This window comes from Ascaphus truei, chromosome 4, assembly GCF_040206685.1.
Source record: "Ascaphus truei isolate aAscTru1 chromosome 4, aAscTru1.hap1, whole genome shotgun sequence".
In the NCBI taxonomy this organism is placed as follows: domain Eukaryota; kingdom Metazoa; phylum Chordata; class Amphibia; order Anura; family Ascaphidae; genus Ascaphus; species Ascaphus truei.
The window spans coordinates 297580212-297585291 of NC_134486.1; the positions used below are offsets into that span (position 1 = coordinate 297580212).

General features: G+C 39.4%; 1 non-coding gene across 1 annotated transcript; it reads right to left on the minus strand.

Annotated features, from left to right (window-relative positions):
- Positions 1–3774: 3774 nt before the first annotated feature.
- Positions 3775–3846, minus strand: TRNAC-GCA (transfer RNA cysteine (anticodon GCA)). Its single transcript has one exon. It is a non-coding gene; the product is annotated as a tRNA-Cys (tRNA).
- Positions 3847–5080: the final 1234 nt, after the last annotated feature.

Below are 5080 nucleotides of genomic sequence, written 5' to 3' on the forward strand. Positions count from 1 at the left end.
ATTACTTCCTGGTAAAATATTTTATAAATAAATAAAATAATAAACAAGATTGGTGTAAAGCAAATGTGTCTATATTTAAAAAGGGAGCTAGATCACAACCAGGGAATTACAGACCTGTAAGCCTGACTTCAATAATATGGAAACTACTTGAAGGTTTTATATGGGATAATATTCAGGAATACCTCCTGGAACATGGAAAACAAAATTATTAGTAATAGTCAGCATGGATTTATGAAGGATAGATCATGCCAAACTAACCTTATTTGTTTCTTTGAGGAGGAAAGTAGGAATTTAGGCCAGGGTAATGCAGTTGATGTGATCTACTTAGATTTTGCAAAGGCTTTTGATACGGTTCCACACGAGGTTGCTGTACAAAATAAAGGAAATTGGACTCAGTAAAAATATATGCACCTGGATTGAATACAGATTGAAGGATAGACAACAGAGGGTTGTCATAAATTGAACTTTTTCAGGTTGGGCTATGGTCGTGAGTGGAGTACCTCAGGAATCGGTACTGGGACCCCTGCTTTTTAACTTGTTTATTAATGACCTTGAGGTTGGCATCGAGAGCAAAGTCTCCATCTTTGCTGATGATACTACATTGTGTAAGGTAGTAGAATCAAGAGCAAGATGTAATTTCTCTCCAGAATGACTTGGAGAGACTGGAAACTTGGGCAGGTAAATGGCAGATGAGGTTTAATACAGGTAAATGTAAGGTTATGCATTTGGGAAGCAAGCATATACAGGCGACTTACAAATTAAATGGGGATAAATTGGGGTAATCCTTGATGGAATAGGATTTAGGAGTGCTTGTAGACAGCAGGCATAGCAATAGCCCCCAAAGTCATGCAGTAGCTGCAAAGGCAAACATGATTTATCTTGCATTAAATGGGAAATGGATGGAAGGGAAGTAAATATAATTATGCCCACAGTCTAAGACCACACCTTGAGTATGGAGTACAATTTTGGGCACCACTCCTTAGAAAATACATTATGGAACTAGAGAAAGTGCAGAGAAGAGCCACCAAATTAATAAAGGGGATGGACAATCTAACTTATGAGGAGAGGCAAGCTAAATTAGATATATTTACATTAGAAAAGAGGCGTCTAAGAGGGGATATAATAACTATATACAAATATATTCGGGGACAGTACAAGGAGCTTTCAAAAGAACTATTCATCCCAAGGGCAGTACTAAGGACTCTGGATCATCCCTTAAGGTTGGAGGAAAGGAGATTTCAAAGGAAAGGGTTCTTTACAGTAAGGGCAGTAACAATGTGGAAATCATTACCCATGGAGACTGTGATGGCAGATACAATGGATTTGTTAAAAAAAAAAAAAAGGTTGGACGTCTTTTTAGAAAGGAAAGGTCTACAGGGATATACCAAATAAGTAAACATGGGAAGAATGTTGATCCAGGGAATAATCCGATTGCCAATTCTTGGAGTCAGGAAGGAATTTATTTTTCCCCTTATGAGATATCATTGGATGATATGACACTGAGGTTTTTTGTTTGCCTTCCTCTGGATCAATAAGTAAGTATATATATAGGATAAAGTATTTGTTGTCTAAATTTAGCAAAGGTTGAACTTGATGGATGCAAGTCTTTTTTGAACCTCATCTCCTATGTAATTATACACGCAGATACCCAGTAAGCTCATATAAACTCCAAAAACAGTTAGTGTTAGGACCTGCGATATCTGGTCATGTCTTGGAGTGGCTCACAGGCATATAATGCTTTGGCCAAATGGTTAAATTAAATGACCTTTTTTCCAAAAGATTTTATATAAGTATTTCACTGTGTATTTTTGTCATATTGGATGTAGCTCTGGGCTCCCTTCATGTTTTGTTTTTTGTAGAACTATGTAAGAAGTGGAGGGGTAGATGGTGAGGGAGGAAAAAGGAGAGGGTGGAAGGGAGGAGGAAGCAGGAAGTAGAGGACTTGAGTCTTAGCTGGGTTAATTGATAGGAAGTGGGAGGACATCCAGGTAGAAATGGCAGAACAGCAGGAAGAGATACGGGAGGAAAGTTTGTGTGAGAATAGTGGGAAGGAAAAATATATTTGGATGTTGTATGCAAGAAAATGGACTTTAAATCCATGGAAGGAGATGAGATCAAAGAGGGGGGCAGTGTAAAGGGAAAAGAGGAGAGGACAAAAGATGTAACCTTGGGGCATGCCCATGTGGAGGATTGTAGGCGAAGAGGATGAATTCTTGAAGGTGACAGAGTAGGAGCGGTGGGAGAGATAGGATGAGAGGGTGGTGTCAGTAATACCAAGGTTGGTGAGGATGGACATGAGAGTGAAATGATTGACGGTGTCAAAGGCTGAAGAGATGTCGAGGAGGATGAGGATGGAGGAGAGTTTGGAGTGGCGAGCTTGGGAGAGAAAGTTGTGGATGGTGAGGAGGGAAGTTTCAGTAGAGTGTGAGGGACGGAAGCTAGACTGAACAATGGGAAGGAGGGAATGGGTGTGGTGAAGGTGGAGAGTTGGTTGTGAAGATGCGCTCGAGGAGTATGCAAGGAATGAGATAGGGGAAAAAGTTGGCGGGCAGGGTGGAGAGATTTTTTGGAGGAGAGGGGTGACTACCGCAGTTTTGAAGGAGTCTTGGTACAGTTGGCGTAAATTTGGTGACAAGGGTGTTGTAGTATATTTGTTTTTAGAGCTATTAAAGGGGGGTGGGTTTCTGCAGAATTTCACAATATAATTATAGGGTTCCTTAATAAAAAAAAAGGTTCAAAACCACTGAGCTAAACAATATTTCTACACGGCACCATCATGATGTGTGTATTGCTTTACTTCCTACTTAACCCCTTTGCTGCCAGAAGGCCCTGCAACTCGCCAGATTTCAAGCTGACACATTAGCGAGGTGAAATAGGAGGAAAGTACAGTAATACATTGGCACTACATACGCTACGATTCACTAGCCTCTGGTATGGGGCCTTATCCTATAAAGTGCGATAGCGCTGATCCAGCGCCAGCAGATGTAAAGCTTGATTGTAGAACAAGGTCCATGGTTTATTGCACACCTCCCCTGCCACTGACCTGAGTGCCCGTATCACCAGTGTCACATTTCCCGTTAGGCCCAGGCCTAAGGCGGCAACATTTTGTGGCAAAAATGTCCTCCCCCATTTGCATTTGCCACACACTCTGGCCTATCGGACCTAATGAGAAGGACTTACCTGTGCCGGCCGCCTCCGTTCTGCCACCCTGCTTCTCCTTCAAAAGCGAGCGTCAAATGACGTCACAACCAATGTCACGTGGCGTCTTGTTGCCACGGCAACCATGACATCGCAACGTCAAGACGTTGCGTTACCATGGTAACAAGGGGCCATGCGACGTCACGTTGGTGAAGTCCGCTGCGTCATTTGACGCTGGATTCTGAAGGAGAAGCAGGGTGGCAGAGACAGGCGGCATAGTGGCAGTAAATCCGCTGCTGCGTATCACACTTTAGTGAATCTCCGCCACAGACTCAGCTGAGCTAATGAGTAGCAGACAGGAAAGCAGCTACAGACCTGCACATTTCCTCTATGGTTATTGAAATGTCTCATAAAGGAAAAGTGTAACAGCTCTTTAGATAAACAAAATCCCCAGATCTTTGATTGCTCATTCAGCACATGCTGGCAGCTGGCTCACAGTAGAGTTTGCTTTCAACGTGCTCTGCAATCAGGTCTCCGCTGCTGAGGAGTATGTTTTGCATTTCCTGTAACAAATATTTGGTAACAATAACCTTTAAATATTTTAGAAAGGAATAAATAAAAAAATTAAAAAAAAGAAGGGGGCACCCGGATTTGAACCGGGGACCTCTTGATCTGCAGTCAAATGCTCTACCACTGGGCTATACCCCCACATGGCTTCCTCTGTCTCAAATATGTATATAAGAATATGTATGTTGGAGAATCAGGACTGCATTAGGTATTTCTAACTTAATCTTGCTAAAAAGTGATGTTTTCCCTTTTGTTACTGATTTTTTTTTTTTCAATATCGCTTTCTGACAGTCACCTGAGAATTTTTGGATTTACTCTCAACGTCAGCATTTCCATTTTATTTAACATTGATTCATTCCTTTATTTTATAAACAAAAAAACATGTTGAAAGGTAAAAGTGTGAGTGAGAGGGGAGGGGATTTTATGTAGAAATTCATCATCCCAAGTTTAAAAAAAAAAAAAAAAAAAACCACCGACTCTTAAATAAAATAAATTCATACCACCAAAACAAAAATCCTTAAAATATGTGATCACCTTTCTTATTCAAGAAGCCTTAATCACACCCTTCCCTATCTTTATTATGGTATTCAGAACAAGTGAATCCCAGCTAAAGTTGATTTGAGCAGATCTCCATTATTATCGCCATTAGTACTAATATATTATGTGGTCAAAGAAGCTTAAAAAAGTACTGATGCTCTGTGGGTTGTAAATTAAAAGGTAGTGGTACTCTTTACACCCTAGTACCATCACACTTAAATCACTGAGTATTATTGATTCTTTGTTTTGTTTTATTACGTTAAATAACGTGGCACTTTTTTTTAACTCAATTTTTTTTTAACATTAGTTACACTTTATTATCAACCCTTAATGATGACTAAATATTCTACATAATATAAAATCCATGATGCATTATCATACCGGTTCACTGAAAGGTATCACTACCTATGACAAATCCGTAAGGCACTTGGAAATTTCAGACTTGGACAAAAAAAAAAATAATGTACATATTTATTTTCCTTCTTGGAACAGTATTCAAATTCAAATGAATACAACCGTGGTAACATAAGTATGCAAAGTGCACACTCAATAATTTGTTTAAACCACAAGCAGAATTTACTTGTCTGTAACAATCTGTAAACGTTTCCTAATGATCTCTCTATTAATATTCTAGTTCATACAATTATTTGATCTAATTATTACCAAGGTTATGTACAGCCCTAGGCGTCATTATGTATGCTTCATAAACTGTACAGGTCGAATTATTTATCTGGGATTATTGGGCTCTTCTAGTACAAATAATGTCATTAAGGAATTTTGCAAAGTAATGATTCTTTAATAGGAATTTATAAAAGCATCGAATCTTCAGACACTTCCG